Source organism: Varanus komodoensis, unplaced genomic scaffold (assembly GCF_004798865.1).
Source record: "Varanus komodoensis strain SLA01 unplaced genomic scaffold, ASM479886v1 scaffold13_3, whole genome shotgun sequence".
In the NCBI taxonomy this organism is placed as follows: Eukaryota; Metazoa; Chordata; class Lepidosauria; order Squamata; family Varanidae; genus Varanus; species Varanus komodoensis.
The window spans coordinates 16,403,599-16,422,167 of NW_025335409.1; positions in this window are offsets into that span (position 1 = coordinate 16,403,599).

Here is an 18,569-nt window from a genome sequence, read left to right on the forward strand (position 1 = left end):
TTGGAATCTGCAGCATTTTATGATGTCTAGAACAGCTCTGCCAAGAAGATCAATTAATTTAAAAGGCTCAATCAAATCTAGTCACTTTTTGCATATTAACATCTTCATTCCTTCTTATTTCTTAATCTGTTGATTGTTTTAATATGGTTTAAGTGTCTGCTGTCTGCTGCTTTGAGAAAATACTGTGCTTTGAAAGGCAGCATTTAAAACTCTTAAATAAAACAATAAATCACACACAGAGTAGCTAAAATAGCATGCTTGTCTCCATGTCTGGGGTTGCTTCCAGGCTATTTGAGGTTTCAAGCATAGCCAGTATGGTCTACTATCAAAACTGGATATGAGAGCTAAAGCCAACTAGTCAGAAGTCCACCTGAAGAATCTTTTGCTACCTTAAATTGCTTACTGCTCCAACAGTCCTTTTATAGAAAGGTAGCTTAGAAACAGGAAGGGATGTGGTGGCACAGAGAAGATGAATGAATGGGCAAGGTGTAGCTGTGTGTAACTTGCGTGCACAGGATTGGTTGGATGATCCCAGGAGGAGAGGGATAATATATAGGAAATTTTTCTTTTCTTCTCTGCCTCAGGAAGGTCTGCTGATGTATTATTATGTCAATTGTTCTGTCATTGATTCAATAGGTGTGACATTGTCAAATGTTCTATTTCCTCATTTTATGTCATCCATTGACTTCTCAAAAAAATGATGATCTCTTTTCCTCATTATTATGTGTGGAGCTCTGATCACAATGGGGTTCCCCTGCTCTGTGTCTGAGATCTTGGAGAGCTCCTGCAGTGCAGATGATGATGATGATGATAAGGGATGCTCAGCAAACCCCCAGGGATACCTCATTATTTTGCAGCCTTAGTCAGGAGCAAACTCTGCCCAGTGCTTGAGCCCCCATTGTATCCAAGGCACAATGTTCTGAAGTGGCTTAGCAATTCATTAGCTGTGGTGCTAAATGCTGGAAATGCCTGATGGGATTAACCTTCAAAAACTAATTACTGAAAAGATCAGCAAAAAAAGGCAGCCCCCATCATTCCAGCTGAGCAACATGCCGGGCCATGTGCTGTCAGCGAAGGAGGCTTGGAATGAAAGATTTTAACACATGCTGCTGTGTGTATAAATCATCTTATGCCAAATACCTGACCTGGAACCGAAGGCCTATTTATTGGAAATGAAAACATTTCCCTCTGGAGAAAGTTGGTCTGGAAAACTAGTTAGGGGGTCACCAGAAGCAAATGATGTGAAAGCATCAAGGTATGCATTTGTACTCATAGCCTTCAGGATACAATTTCATTTGCTGGTTTGGAGCTGTCAGGCCCTTGACAACTTTGGCCCAGTGCACCTTAGAAAATTGCCTACTGATTTTCTACTGAATTGTTGACTGAAAATATTGCACTGATTACAGTGAATCCTGATTTTTTATGTTTTCTGAAGCCATGGGCTGACATGCCTGGCAGCTGATGAGCCAGTCACAGTGTGCTCATGGCTTCAGGGTGACTGTAGCAGCAATTGTCAAAGCCAACACCTATCAACCCCCTTGAAAACAGTGGACAGGATGGACAAAGAAAACAGATGGTCCTGGTCCATTTTTGTACCTTTTTCTTTCCATTTTTGAAAGTGGCATCCATTAGTATTCATGGGCAGCATCCTACTCAGCATTTTGCAAACTCAAATAGCACTAAAGGAACTTCCTGTTGTGCAACTGATTGCCCATCGGGCTTACACAGCTGCTTGTGCAGCAGGTTGCATAAGCAGAATGTACAACTTGTTGCAGAGGAGTTACGTACTACTTTCTGTGCAAATGGTTCTACATATATAATATATAAATGCTTGAGCAACCTCACTTTAGAGGGATTCTCTTACACATAATTGGAGAGCTAATTTCCACTAATGCAAAGTTATTTACACTAACAACTGTCCCTGTGTGGGACAATTGGGTGTGGTTTATAAATCCAACAATCCAACGAACAAACAAACATTTAACACAGTCGGATGCTGCCCTAGATATTGCTATTAGCATTTTACAGTCAACTAAGCTGCTGGCGTTGCTTTTTCTGCATTCCTGACTCAGCCACAGAGAACTTCCTCATCCATTCTCACAGGTCTGAATTTCATGAAGAGACTCTTTATGCCAGCATCTTGAGGCAGAACCAGGATGCTGCTTCTGATAGGCCCATTCTTCAATTCCTTCCTCTTCCATGGCTTCAGCAGAGAGGGAATGTGAATATAAATTACCCATGCATTGCACTTGGCTCATTATGTTCCTGCACAAATGCAGAGCGGGTAGGTCAAACCAAACCAAGCTGCTTCCTTGCCTGGCCACCAGCAGCTCTAGGTGACCATTTCCCCTCTACATGTTTAATTTACATGTAAAGGTAGTGCCTTAAAAGGACATTGGAGTCCTTTGTGATACAGAAGAAGAGTTGATGGAAGAGGCATGCAGAAGAAGTGGTGACTCTTTTTTCTTGTATCACCCAAAGATTTTCCTACTTTAGTCACCTGTGCACTGATAGGCAAAGAAGAAACTACTTAGATACAAACTGGCAATGTTGCAGGAATGGCTGCTCTTACCCATTCTTAGGAGGGACTCACAAAGCAAGCAACACGAGAAGTTCCAAGTGCCCTAGTTGCTCTAAAAAAGCGTGCAGATGGCCTGAGGCCTTGGGAGTGCCTTGATCCAGTCTTTCCCCTTGTCCTACCTCCTTCTGCCTAAAGAATAATTTCCTGGTCTGTTTCTCCATGAAAAATGGGCCATGATACTTCCTATGCTCTTAGGCAGACATAATTTTATTATTAGTATCACATTACATTTCCATAGCCAAGGATCTCTGGTGGTTCACAACATTTAAGTGACCCATCTAGATTTCATCCATGCCTGACCCTGTTTAGCTTCCAGGATTAGGCAGAATCAGGCACTTCAGACATGGTGGAGTATGAGGTCCCTTGACTTCTCAGTTGGATAGAAGTTGTGTGTAAGGTTTCCAGCTGTTGGGAACTTGTTAGATATTTGGTTGTATGCAGGCCCAGCAGAAGTAAGCAGCAAACAACTGATTTTGATAATAAACTGTTGCTTAGATATATTAGAATCCTGGATATAGTAGAATCCACACTGAGGCTTTTTGATAAAAGGTAAATAAAGGTTTATTCACTTGCAAACAATCCATAAGTGACTTGCATTAAGGAGAGATGTTTATGCGTTCATGCAGGATTTCTTGCTTCACTGTCAGCTGGTTAAGCTTAAAGAGGAGGAGATGTAAAAACATGCTCCTCTGGTCATGGTGGGAGAGAGGAACTGTGAGCTTTTGTCTTTCTAGGTCAGGTTGGAAGAGCAAAGGGACAGGAAAGACATAGTTCAGGCACTGAGGTCGGTCTCATTTTGTCTTTGGCATGAACACCTTCCCTCCCATCTGGGTAGTGGACAGAACCATGAAATTTTAATGGAGGCAACATTGCATACACCTAAGACAGGTTTGTATTCTATAGGCACACAGCCACTAGCAGCAAGAAAGCTGTCCAGACTTTTGAATTGTGAACTTAGACTCAGAAAAATCATTCTCTTCTGTCTCCTAATTTGAGGCTGAAGACATGGCAATGAAACATAAAATCCGAATGGCAAAAGAAAAAATCTGGCTTTGTCAAAGAACTAAGTACTATCCTTTACAATTTAAGAGCCAAAGCAAATGTGATGTCCAGTTTTGATTTTTCCCCACTTCAAAGCAGCTGTAGCTCCAGGAAGGCAGGAAAGCACCCTGCTTTGATTGGAGCAGTGAAGGAAAGGGAAAGGATGAGTCCAGTCCTTTCTCTCCATAAGTTTCCAAGTCCAAACCTGTTTCTTCGAGATGTTAGAGAAATTCAAAATGGATTAAACAAGATCCTAACCCATGGATGCCACAATGGACTGGCATCTTCTGATTGTTTTGGGGGTCTAATCACTCACTGACCCTTCTTTAATTTTCCAGAATTGTACACACATTTAGTCACATGAAAAGAATAAAATTGTTGGAAAGTAGACTAAAATATATGCCCCTAAAACAAAGAAAAATAACTGAAATGCTTAATACACTTCTGATCTTTCCTTAACCTGTGCTATGTAGTATTATTTTTTCTCTTTTTTTGTGTGCTCTGCTCATTGATTGTATGTTGAGCTAAGACAACTGTGCAAACTGTGCTAAATGTTTCATGCCTGTGAAAATTATGCAAATTGTGGTGGGATTTTTTGTTTTGTTTTGCTTGTTTGTATTTTTCAGAAGGAAAAAACAGTTCAGTCAATGAGTGGATGATGAATGAAAGATACCTGACAATCTTTGAAAACACAGACAGAACAAATGAACCAAAATGTGTACATCCCCACTGAATGAATTCTAAAAAATGCAGGCATTATTACACTTGTAATTTACTGCTCAGAGGAATTCAAAGTGGCTTTGGGAGATCTTTGAGATCCAGAAAATGACTAAAAGGAAACATTAAACATCCCTTCCCCTATCTAAGCTGCGGCTTTTAAAGTAGAAACACCATTTGGAAATCTGATAATGTATGCCTGTTTAACATTTGCCTTTGAGATTTTCCTCAAATGTTCTTCTTGTCACCTGTTGCAGAACATACCATCAACCCATTTCTGAATTCCTCCTAATGTCTCTCTTTTTTGGGTTCATTTTTGCTGGCTGAACTCTGAGTTTTCTCTGATTCCTGTGTTAGCAAAATCAGGTCACCTGGAGCAGACTACATGAGTTCTACATTGCATGGAGAAGAAAGTATTTCTGCTACTGTTGATATTTTCTCTGTCTCACCAAGTGCTTTAAGGCCTAAAAATGCTGCAAAAGTCTCAGTGGATGATAACATTTCCCTGTAAGGCTTACAAACAGGGTAAGGGGTGGAGAATAGAATGTAAATCAGAGTCTCCAGACTTTTTAATACAAGACAAGTAACGTTGTAAAATGGATGATGACTGATGATTGTTTTTCATCCCTTTCATAATGATCACCTGGTCTTCCCCTCTATCTCCTTTGTAAACAAGCAATGTCTTTGTGGCAAGGGCACTGATTGCCCACTTAGAAAGCTCATTTTTGAGAAAGATCTGCATGCGATTTAATAACTAAGAATGTGAGAAGAGAAAGAACCAGCTGATCAAACAATACCATGAAGAGATTGCTAACTAAGTTGAAGGGTTATCTTTATTCTGAGGATGGAACCGGTGATATTTGAGCTTGGCCGATGTCTTCAAAATGCAGTTTTAACCTAGTTTTGTCTAGCTGTCAGTTTCAATCTGTTTTCCCCCTTGTTTGAATGGAAAATAAAGCTGAGAACATATATATTTCTGTGCACATTTCTTTAAAGAGTGTGGGATTTCCCTCCATTAGCCTGAAGAAGAGAAGACTAAGGGGAGATATGATAATACTCTATTTGAAAGGCTGCCACATAGAGGAAGGCCAGGATCTCTTCTTAGTCATCTCAGAGTCCAGAACACAGAATAATGGGTTCAAGTGATAAGAAGCTGGATTCTGGCTGAACATCAGAAAGAACTTCCTCACTGCTAGAGCAAGGAACAAGAACCTAGGGAAGTTGGTGGCCATAATTCTCCTACACTAGAAGCATTCAAGATGGAGCTGGACATCCATCTGAGAGGGATGATTTAATTTGGAAACCTGCATTAAGCAGGGGGTTGGACCCAGTGGCCTTCTTGGCTCCTTCCAACTCTACTATGCCCTGATTCTATTAGTAGGCATAAATGCTGTGAATTTATCATGGAACACACACATCATTTTTGAGATGAGATAAATGCATAAGAAATACCATACTGGATCAGACCATGGGTCTCTTTAAGCATTTACACAGTGGCCAACCAGCTGCCCACAGGATCCCACAAGCAGATATGAATGCAATGGCATGCTATTGGCCAAGTTTCCCAGCATCTGGCATACACACATAGGCACGATTGTCTCTGATATGGGAGTGACACATATCCATCAGGACTGGTAGCCATTGAAAGCTTTCTGCTTAATGCATTTGTCCAATCCCCTTTTAAAGCCATTTACACTGATGGTCATGACTGCAGCACATGGAAGTGAATTTCACCTACACTGTGCGAAGAAATACTTAGTTTTTTCTGTCCTGAATCTGCTGCCAATCAGTTTCATGAGATGGCCCTAGTTTCTAGTAGTATGGAAGATGAGGAAAAAGTAATGAAAAAACCCCACCCTCTCCACTTTTTCCACATCACACATAATTCTGGACACTTCTGTCATGTCTCTACTTACTTCCTTTTTTCTAAGTTAAACAATCTCAGGTGTTGCAACCTTTCCCCATGTGGACTGACAGAAAGACCAACAAATGGGTCCTAAATCAAACAAGTGTGTCCTAAAGCTGGAGCTTTCCCTAGAAGCAGAAGTGACAAAACTGAGTCTGTCATACTTTGGGCACATCATGAAGACTCAGTTTAGAAGACAATCATGGTAGGGAAAGTAAAAGGCAGAAGAAGAAAAGGAAGGCCAACTATGAGATGGACTGACTCCATAAAGAAACCCATAGCCTTGAATTTAGGAGAACTGAGCACGACTGCCTTGGATAGGCCATTTTGGAGGCTTTCATTCATAGGGTCACCTAAGTCGGAGATGACTTGATGGTGCATAGCAGCAACAGCCCATGTGCTCTTCCAACCCCCCAACCTATTCCAGGGCTTCATCTGCAGGTAAATGTGGAGCCATTGCAGCCACATAAGGGAGACACATAGGGGCTTGCAGATACATGGAAAGGTCATGGATGTGATGGTTCCAGGGCTGGTGTCAAGCATAGATATAGGTGGTCACCTACCAAAGGCTACACTCTAGTGAGGCTTATTGTCAAGAACACTTATTATTATTGATAAGTACAGTTCTTCTTCACCTTTGCCACATGCATGTTCCCTATCTCTCTCACTTGGCCAGACAATGGTGGTGGTGAGACAAAGGAGCAGGAGATGCCACTGCCTCTTTGTTCAGTGGCTGATTAACTGTATTTACTGTGGTGGATTCAGCTTTTTTAAAAAATGCACCTCCACCTCTGAATAATTTTACCTGGTGCACGTGATGCTGACCTGATTGTATCAGTGTATTCCTCACCTCACCTTCTAAATTCTAAGTTCTTGTTGAATATTTACACAGACTAAATAAATTAGTGCAATCATGTCATGAATTGCAAGTAGTAATTCATTAAATTACCAGCTATTAAATGATAATAGGACTTCGGTTATTACTTCATTTCTTGCTGACATGAGCAATACTCCTTTGGAAGTGCGCGCCTCCACATAATGGAACTTTAAAGAGCTGCTTCTTCAGGCTGTTCGCATGTCCTTGAATGTATGTATTTGTCTCAGGTTGTTGCATCATTCCAAATGTTTGCAGCTCTTTCGTTCCCCTAAAAATGAATTCCTGCATTAGCCTAAAGCCATGTGAAATCCTAGTATGATTAAAAATCTCCCAATGTTAGCCTAGCTCAGGCTATTGAAAATGAATGATTTCACTCCTCCAGTGAAATAGAAATATTGACTATTGGTGAATCTGCAAATGGATTGAGAGAATAGCATGCTGGTGGCACAGTTCCCCAGAGAACTGTCTGATGAACCTGGTGCGTGATTGGAATAGGCAAGAGGGCATTGTTTTGCCACTGACGTAAATTTTGCACATATCACAAGCTCTAAAGAACTGTGCCTGCAGTACTTATGAAACCCATTCCTATGCCCCAAGTGCAAGACCTTGCACTTATCCACATTGAACCCCATCCTGTTGTCTCCTGCCCATTTCCATAGTCTGTCCAGATCCTTTTGGATCTGGAGTACCTGCTCCTCAGTTGTGGCCACTGCTCCAGTTTCAGTATCATCTGTGAATTTGATCAGCAGACTATTCACCCATTCTTCCATGTCATTTATTAAAAGATTAAAAGAATTGGCCCCAGGACAGAGCCCTGGGGGACCCTGCTTGTCACTGGCAACCATCCCGATGATTCCCCACTAATGGTTACCTTCTGCTTTCAGTTAGTTAACCACGCCCTAATCCACTGGACAGTGCACTGGTCTATCCCAAAACTCCTCAGTTTCTCCACCAGGATATCATGGGGCACTTTGTCAAAGGCCTTGCTGAAATCCAGGTATACCACATCCACTGAATCCCCTCCATCTAGCCATCTCAAAACCTTGTCATAGAATTCCACAAGGTTTGTCTGGCAGGACCTGTTTTTGCAGAAGCCGTGTTGTGTGGCTGCCAGCCTCTCTTCCCTATCTGGCATCACTAGATCTCTCTCTATTTTGAGCCTTTCCATTGTTTTTCCTACAATGGACGTAAGGCTAACAGGTCTGTAATTCCCCATGTCCCTTCTACTACCCTTTTTGAAAATTGGGACCACTGATGCCACCCTCCAGTCCTCTGGAACTTCACCCATTCTCCACAAGGCCTCAAAAATGGAGGCCAGCGGGCGTGAGAGAACCCCTGCCACTCTCAGGTACTGCAAGATCAGAGGAATAGTACTGGCTATCTGTACAGAAATGTCAAGAATTGTGGAGAAAATATACAGAAGGTACCGTAAAGACTTGAAATGACACAGAACTGGGGTCTTCAACATGGTGCTTGCAGGCACCAATATTCCCAGGGATGTCTTGCAAGGATGCATGCCTCTTCCAGTATGAAGCTTGTGATCAAAACTGGGGAAATGTCAAGATGCAATGCAAAGCACTGGCCTTCAGAGCTACTTCTATTCCCAAGAATGTCCTTGGGCCACAAGTAGGCTGCAAAACCATCACAGCAAAGAAGAATTTAGGTGGAAAATTTAAGCCTCATCAATTTTCCTTCTAAAAAATGGGTGCTTAGCAGAAAACTGTGTGTTCAAAAGAATGCTTTTGTGTTTTCAGTTCAATTCCTTTGCCTTATACTTAAAATCTTGGGCAATTTACTTTTATTTTAGTGTCACCAATTATCTTCCTGGAAAATTGGTGTTTTGTGACTGTATAGGTGACTCTATATGCCTCTGGCATCCATTATGTGAGAGCATTCATGACACTCAAAATTGTGAATGTGTCCACCACCACCAGCTACAAAAAATTCAGAATCCATGGCCTAAAACACTAAGTATTAGTAGGCTGACAAGTTTTTGTAGGATGCTAGGAATGTGGAAACTGAAAGGAATGCCTGAGGGAGTGCTGATTCAGGGCTGGCACCATCATTTTAGTATGGCAGAGCCCACTCGTGATACAGCCCTTGGACTGATTTCACATTAAGGGCAAGCTGTCAAGAGAGAGCAACTACCACTGATCACATGCACACCAGCACTTCAGCTGGAATAGTGGCATGGAAACAAGGATGTGCTTGGATATGGGCAAATTCTGAAGCCTGAGCAGAGGTGGGCAAGTTGAATCTAGTTCTTTCGAGTCCCAGCACCAAGTGGGTTTCCTACATTGCAGCAGGCTTTACAGCCCCAAATAGAATCGTTTGGTTCTGTTCTGTGTCTCTAAATGCCTGGGGAGACACAGGGGAGTGAGGAGTGTGTTTGGCTGACAGACCCCCCTCCTAGTCCTGGGACATCTTTTACAGGGGCTCTGAGTTGGTTGAAGCAGAAGTGGGCCATTTTTTGGAAGCACTAAATGGAGCTCTGAGTAAAAGTAGGGGGCTGGTGCAGGGCTTGAATGAAAATATCTCGGCTCTTCTAATATGAAACTCTATAGGGTGGCCTCTGGGGAAGCTTAGCTGCCATTACTGACCTTGTCACTGAGAAGCCCCTGATAAGCACCCCAAGATTTTCTGGGTGGCAAATGTTGAAAGCCGCAGCACTAAGATACACTGGATTGTGCCCTCATGGATGTGCCATGCCCTCACACAGACTGGACGATCTGCATGGAGTTTAGCTCCAGTGAAATCCATGAGTCTTACTTCTGATCGAACATGATTGAACTCTTAAACTATGCATGGGTTTAAATCTACATAATTTTATCTGTTGAAAGACCTGTAAAGTGCAGATTACTGTGCAATTGTGGCACATTTGTGTATTTGCAGATAATGACATTCTTAGTATGCATCTCTGCAATCTGGTAGGAAACTAAGAGCTATGAGTTATTCATGTGTTGGAGAGCCTCTGGTCCTCTGAAGCCTGCTTCATTTGCCTGTGGCCTGCACCGGATTGATCTGTGCTTGCAAATTGATGGTGCTTTTCCTTCATGCCTCCATCAAGGTGTTCATAGTTCTCTGGGAGCCACAGAAATAGGGACACAAAGCAGGGAACCCATTTGCAGAAAGCACACAGAGAATGCCTTTAAATAATATGTCAAGGGACACATATTCTGTATGGTCATCAATAACTCATATTCCAGTAGGCGACAGACATATCTATTCTCTCCTGGTTCTTAAACTGTGCAAAATTCAACAGGTACAGTTTGGTCTCCATGTTGTCATTATGATAACAGAAATGGCATCTGTGGGATTTTTATCCTCCTTACAGCTCTTCAGGGATCAAATGCTCTACAGTCAGAGTGGCATTAAACCACAATCTGGATAATGTGTCAATGTTCTTCCACACACATTGTGATATAGTCAGTGTGTTTGCTACAAAATGGGTGGACTCTGCTCTATGTGATATTGTACATTCCTGTCCTGTGTGTGTGGGATGGATGGGAGAGAACATACGAAGTAGAGACTTGCTCCTGTGTGTATGTCTGGTCACAATTAGCGATGCTTCTGAATGTGAGAATTGGTTCTAGCTTGTGTTTGTAATGTTTACCTTCTAGTGAGTGTGGATCGCTCCCTTATGAATTGGTTATTCATTTCAGAATGGATTGTGAGCTGCAGTCTGATGGTATTTTTGCACTAACCCTGAGTTGGTTGGTATGACCCTTTTCCTATATTACCTCGGACAGCCTCTTGGAAACAACCAACCAGGAAGGGGGTTGATGATATGGTGACACATGCTCTCCTGATACACTACAGGACTGCAAACTGCAGCTCCCAAGGTGCAATTTGATACAGTGCAGGTAGGAAGGCTTCACAAAAGGAGAGTTCCCATCTGGGATTATAGGGATGAATTCATTACCTTTTGAAGAAATAAATTTACTTTGGATAGGCTCACCCACCACTAGTCGTAAGTCAGAAATCTGTACTGTACCTTTAAATTCCATGATGGGGCAAGACTGACACAGCTTCTCCTTTAGGTAACTTTTAGGAGTTCTGTCTTTGTGAATTCTCAAGTAAGTGACCTGATCTACACCTCCAGATAATGTGAGGATTGACTTATCCAGATGTTGCAGTGCAGCTTTGAGTAGTTTAAACTCATCAACATACAAATATAGAGATAGATTTGAGAAAGGATTTTCTTTAAAAATTCAGAAAGGCAATGACATTGTGGGTAAAAGAAAGAGTGGGTGGGTGAGAGAAATAGATGTAGATTGCAAATGGGTTTGCCCTGTTTTGTTGCCCATGTGTGATTCCTCGTTTGGTCATCTATTCCTCTCTCATCCCTGTTTTGTAGCATTCCTTGAATCCTTTTACATTTGAGTGGAGACAGAAGAAGGCAGATGGCAGCACTCTGCAAAGAAGTGGGGAGGGGGAGTCATGGCTGCCCATTTCCTGGTTGCATCAAGGAATGTAATGTGCCAGTACTACTTGCCCCTTGGTCAGGCTGCCAACGTGGTATTGACTAGGAGCTTGGTTGCTGGGCACCAATGGCTGGTTGTGTTTATTTTCATGCTATGGAAAGCATGACCTTTTGATCACTGACAGGCAGTCTGCTATTAAAATTACAGGAACAAGCCAGGTTATTTTCCCCCCTGGTGATTTGGTGTGATGTTTCATATTTAGTAAGTTACATGGCAGAATTTTCTTTGTGTGAATTGTATGAGAACATAAGAAGAGCCATGCTAGATCAGACCAAGACTCATTCAATCTGTTCAGACAAGCTCCAAGCTCCTTCTCATGTCTTCAAAGGCATGTTGCCGTCAATACCAGAACTGGCAAACAGCTATCAAGGCCAGCAGTCATTGATAGCATCCTCCTCCTCCTTCAATCCCCTTTTGAAGCCATACAAATTGGTGGCCATCACCACTTCTTGTGGCAGTGAATTCCACAGGTTAACTATGAGAATTTCCTTTGATCTGTCCTGAATCTCCTATTAATCAGCACCATAGGATGACTGGGGTTGTAGTATTATGGAAGAAGAAGAAGGAATGAGTATTATAAAAGGCTTTTTGACAGGTATCCCAAAGAAAAGCAAGACAGAGGCCAAATGGTTGAATTAGGTTGCTGTGCCATGAATGAAACAAATCTGTGCAAATCTTGCACTGATTTGCTTATTTGATGTGGCAGACCAATTTAAGTGATGCTTGCCAATTCTATAGGAAATAATCGAATCCACGCAGTTCAAACATGAGGCCATCCAAATGGAAGCTAACTAAAAGGCACACACTGAAAATATGATGAACATTATTTTGACTGAGCTTTTGCTTGCTGACTTAAATAGATGCAATTTAAATCTATCTATTCCTTCTTGGGTAATGGAGACTTCAAATTAGCTGTGATTCCTTTTGCCATAGTGACAGCACAGTCTTGGACTGAAACTCTGCATTGGGGTGGGTGGCAGGGGACAAATAATATGGTTGCAAAGCATAAATATGATAATAGTTGCTTGCTTTTGCAGCAGACACCACAAACAGTTCCAGGGCTGTAACATGAAGCACACTTATAAACAAAACACTTTACACATTATTTTTACTATCTTAATTTAAATGATGAATTGCTTTAGAAAAGACACCTATCTTCATTTCTCTCTCTCTCTCTCTCTCTCTCTCTCTCTCTCTCTCTCTCTCTCTCTCGCTCACTTACATGATATGGTACAGTATTATGTTAATTGACAGAGCTACAGAGTAATACATAGTAATGACAATCATTACTGCAATCATGGTCAACATCATCTACTTTCTGGTCACAAAAGTGCATTTAGTTTTCCATGAAATCTATCAGACTGTTTGGCTGGACTGCTCTGGTCTCTCTATCTACCTCTTGTTCTTCATTCTAAGTGTGGATAAATCAAATGTATGGGGAGTGGATTGAGGCCTAATCCCACATTGTTCTCACCCTCTACACATGGAGGGTGATTTATGATGACAGCCTTCTATCCTTCAAGGCAGGCACTCTTGGAGGATACAGATTATCTCGATCCATTCCAATCAGGCTTTAGGCCTGGGTTTGGAACGGAGATGGCCTTGGTCACCCTGCATGATGACCTGTGTAGGGAGAAGGATGGGGGAGTGTGACCCTGTTAGTTCTTCTTGACCTCTCAGTTGTCTTTAACACCATCGACCATGGTGTCCTTCTGGACATGTTGGCTGGGGTCAGGGTTGGACACACTCCTTTGCAGTGGTTCCACTCCTACCTGTCTGGCCAAGTCCAGAAGGTAATCCTGGGGACTGTTGCTCTGCCATGGCAGTCGCATCATGGGGTACCGCAGGGCTCATTTCTATGCTTTTTAACATTTATATGAAGCTGCTGAGAGAGGTCATCTGGAGGTAGAGATGATACTCAGCTCTACCTCTCTTTTACATCTCACCCAGGTGAAGCTGTCACTGTCTTGAACTGGGGCCTGAGCTTGATAATGGACTGGATGAGGGTCAATAAACTGTGGCTCATTTCTGACAAGACGGGGGTGCTGCTAGTAGTAGGGTTATCTGGCAGGTTGGAGGCACATTGGCCTCTCCTTGATGGGGTTGCACTCCCCCTAAGGGACAGGGTCTGCAGTCTGGGGGTGCTCCTGGACCTGTGTTTGTCCCTGGAATATCAGGTGAGCTTGGTGCCCAGGGGTGCTTTCCTTCAGCTGCAGAGGATATACCAGCTTCGTCCCTACCTGGACAGACAGAGCCTGAAAACAGCCACCCACGCCCTGATAACATCCAGAATAGATTACTGCTATGTGTCCATGGGGCTTCCCTTGAAGACAGCCTGGCAATTACATTTGGTACAGAATATGGCCGCTCGGTTGATGACGAATGGCCCACATAACACCTACACTGAAATCTCCATTGGTTACCAATTGTGGCCCGGGCCCAATTCAACATGATTGTGTTGACATATAAAGCCCTAAACGACTTAGGCCCCAGTTATCTTAGGGAGCACCTGCACCCATATGTGCCTACCCGACCTTTGAGATCTATGCAGGGGGCCCTCCTCTGTGAGCCATCCCTTAAGGAGATGAGAAGCATGGCCGCTAGGAGGAGGGCCTTTTCTGCAGCTGCTCCCCATATTTGGAATGCTCTCCCAAAGGAGATTCGCCTGGTGCCTTCCTTAATTTCTTTTTGGTGCCAGGCAAAGGCCTTCCTTTTTAAAAAAACATTTAAAAAACAAAAAGAAATAACTAATGCCGTAAGACCTTTGTTTTGTATTTTTGCTTGTATTTTATTGTTATTTTATTTTTAATGTGCTACTGGTTTTTATTGTGTTTTATTGTCCTTTTATCTTATGGTTGTGAGGTGCTGTGGCACAATTGGGTGGCATACAGATGTTTTAAATAAATAATAATAAATTAATAATAAATATGTAATTTGGAGCCCTGATTTTCCAGGGTTCCAAATCACAGCGAAAGCCTTTGGAGATGGAAGAGGGCCTTCCTTTCTGAAAGTCACTTCTAAATGTGGAGGGTGAAGAAAATGCCAACAAAGAAGTGAGCATAACTACTGTGTTCAGCTTTGCTTCTTCTCCTTGTACAGTGGTACCTTGGCTCACGAACTTAATCCATTCCAGGAATCTGGTGATGACCCAAATTGGTCGTGAGCCAAGTTAAATTTCCCCATAAGGTTCAATGTAAATAAAGTTAACCCGTTCTGTAACTACTTTGTTTTAGCCAGAAAACTGTGAAGCAAAGTGACAAAGAACAACAAAGATTGCGCTCATCTCCCCCACCACCCTTAGCATGAGTGCGGCCATCTCCCCAGCCCCCCCAGCACGACTGTGATCACGCCTGTCATCCCTGCACGCACCCGTCATCCTGGCGAGCTCGAGGCGAAGGGAGAGGCACGAACAGGGCGCACTGGGGGAGGGAGAGACGGGCACGAATGGGGTGCACTGGGGGAGGGAGAGACGGGTGCGAACGTGGTCATGCTGGGGAGGAGAGATGGGCATGATCGTGCTGGGGGGGCGGAGATGGCTGAGATCATGTTTGTGCTCCTGCAGGAAATAAGGGCGCAATCTCAGCCATCTACCCCCCACCCCCAGCACGATCGCAGCCATCTCCCCACTCGGGGGTGGGAGGTGGGGAGATGGCCACAATGACGCTTGCCACCCAATGTGGAGTTTGTGACCTGAGTCAAAAATTTTATGAATTTTTGTTTGTGACCTGATTGGTTGTGAACTGAGGTGTTCATGAGCCTGGGTACCACTGTACCTCTACTTTACTGATACTTCAAATGCCTAATGTATATAGAATGTATAGACATCTATTTTTCTGTCTGTATCCCCTTTTGTTTCTGGCTTTTGATACATAGAAATACATTTCTATTATACAGAAACACTATGGGCATCTTTGCCACGTCAGGGCTCAGTATTGGCAACAGGTCATGAAGTTTTAATTTCTAGATTATGCTCTCCTTCCTTATGCGTAGCTCTAGGGATGTGCTGACCATCTGTGACTAATGTTGCTGAACCATTTTCAACCTGCATGTTCCCTACTGGTACTTCTGTGCCTCAGCATATTAATTCACCCTTTGTTACTGTGACAAGTTCAAATGACTGCTTTTAATTGACTGTGTGCCACATGGAATGATGACCTCACTTGGGATCAAAGCTTTTCCTCCCAGAAACGCCAAGCTTGCTAATAGTTTGGAGTGAATTTTGTCCACTTGACTTACCTGATTCCATCAGTCATGCAGCAATTCTGAAGAGGCCAAGTCTGAACATTGTTCTGCAGAGGTAGCCAGTGTCCGTGTGCTTCTTGCCCATGAATTCTGTTCTGATGCCAAGGGAGAAACTGCATTTGTTAGCACTTGTGCATTCTGACCTTGCTCCAAAGAGTTCATGTGTGCGTGGAAGATCTTCCTAGTTGTCCTCACAAAAACTGATGAGAGATGGTGACTGACTGAGCAGGGATTAAACCAGGCTCTTCCTGGGACCTGTGTAGCATTCTGCCCACTGCAATGCGCTGGATTTCAGGAAAAACCAAGCCAAACCACCTGGAATACTGTATGGGTAACCAAATGATGGAAGCAATCACACCACTGGAGGTGATATGTAAACTGGTAATCACATATTGTCCCACTGCCCTCTGGGATGCTTTTCCGTGCTTTCCTTTGACCTGGATACACTTCTTTCCTGGCCACTGATGCCTCTAAGTTAGGGCTGCAAAATCTTAGGCATGGGGTTCCCATCCAGCCTGGCAGGGTTTCCCATTTGACCTTTCCCGTGATCACTGTTCCTTTGATGGTTTGATTGCTGCTGCTGCTCAGGGCTCCCCCCACCCCCACAATCCTGAACAGTTTTCTCCCAAGGCTTAGCTACAGGCAGTTAGAACAGCTACACTATGGCAGTATTTTGGCCTCGTCCCTTTTGCCTTTGGTCCCACCAACTACTGGGATGCAGTCCCTGTGAGTTTCTCTGGAACTGAACTTGGCCCTCAGGCTGAAAGAAATGCAAAGCCCCTCCCACAAATGACCAAAATGCAATGCCCCAAAGTCTCAGCACATGCATCCCACCTCTTTTGCTTTTGCTTCAAACCCAGCACACTTTCTCAACCACTTGCCATGCTCTCTCCTTTCTTTGATTGTATCTGTTGCTATTCAGTGTGCCATTGTACAAGAATAGGTTGTTAAGAGCGAATTATCTTTGCAGTGAAAACACACGATTGCCTCTGAGACATGGCTATATTCACCCTTTAACACCTAGAGAAACAATGCTTCTCTCTTTTGGGGGTGGGGGATTGAGATCTGTGGATCTAAGATACACAGTTTTTATTTGTGTTTAGCGATTTTGTTAGAAATCTGTGAAAAGAAGTACGCAGAGTAGGTGGTTGAGGAGTACACTTACACAATAAAGCCCAAGTCAGCCCTGGCCTTGCCCCCCTCCCCTGCCGGCGTGGGTGGCAGCTGCGCCAGATTGGGGGCGGGGCGCAGGGAGGGGCCGCCGGCTTAACTTCAGCGGCTGAAGGGCGACGGCCTAAGGGCATTGTCGCCATTTGGTGCCATTCGGGGCCGTGCGGGCCTGGGCTGGCAAGGAACTCTGGTTGTGTGGGCGAGTGTATGTGTGCTTTGTGAGGGGAGGGTTGGAGGGGTTTTAATTGTATTTTAATTGTATTTTTTAGATTGGTTTTTAATGGCTTCACACTTGGCTGTTACCATGGGGTTGCCTGGGGAGCACATGGGCGCCACCATTGTGGTGGTGCTGGGCAATGCTCAATATGGCGTTGGGGGTTTAACAGATCAGCATAGAAGAAGGAGGGACAGATGGTTGACACCTGTTCCTCCTTCTGGTTATTCCCCCAACCGGAAGGTTCTGGGTAAGCTTATCAACCGCCCCTCTGGCCTGACGGTGCTGCTGCTCAATGCCAGGTTGGTCCATAATAAAACATCCCTCATCCACGTTTAAATTATGGATGAGGGGGCCGACCTGGCTTGCATTACAGAGACCTGGGCGGGAGAGGGGGGGATGTGTCTCTCTCTCAACTGTGCCCACCCGGGTATCTGGTCCAGCACCAGCCACGCCTGGAGGGGAGGTTGGTCGGTTTAATTTATCGAACTTCTATTTCCTTCGTGGGGCTTCCTGTTCTCTCGAGACCAGGTCTAGAGTGCTTATAGCTGGTGCTGGGCTACTGAGACAGACTGGGGACTCTGCTGGTGTACCTTGCACCCTTCTGCCCATCAGACTCCTTGCCTGAGCTGACGGAGATCATCTCAGACCTAGTACTGAAGACCTACAGGATGTTGGTCCTGGGGGACTTCAATCTCCATGCCAGGACTGTTCTGACCGGGGCGGCTCAGGACTTCGTGGCCTCCATGACGGCCATGGGGCTGTCTCAACATGTCATAGGCCTGACCCATGAACGTGGACACACGCTGGACCTGGTTTTCTTGATGGGGCAGGAAGAGGGTGATTTGAGGGTGAGGAATTTGTGTCTGACTCCATTGTCATGGTCAGATCACTTCCTCGTGAGGTATAAGCTCGATGCTGGCCTTTTCCTCTGCAAGGGTGCAGACCCTATTGTGTTTGTCCACCCTCAGAGCTGGATGGATCTGGATGGATTCCTGAAGGCTCTGTAGGATTTTCTGGTTGATAAAGCTGGCACTCCTGTTGATGCTCTGGCTGAACTGTGGAATGGGAAAATGACCAGACCTATTGACACAATTGCTCCTAAGCATCCTCTCCTGCTCAGCACAGCCCGTTCATCCCCATGGTACACAACTGAATTACGGGCGATGAAGCGGGTTGGGAGACGTCTAGAGCATAGGGGGAGGAAATCACGGGATGAATGCCTACGAGCTCATTATCAAGCCTATGCTGTGGCGGTGAGGGCAGCATAGAAGAAATTCTTCTCCACTTCCATTGCCTCCTCACAGTGCCGTCCAGCAGAGCTCTTTCGAGTGGTA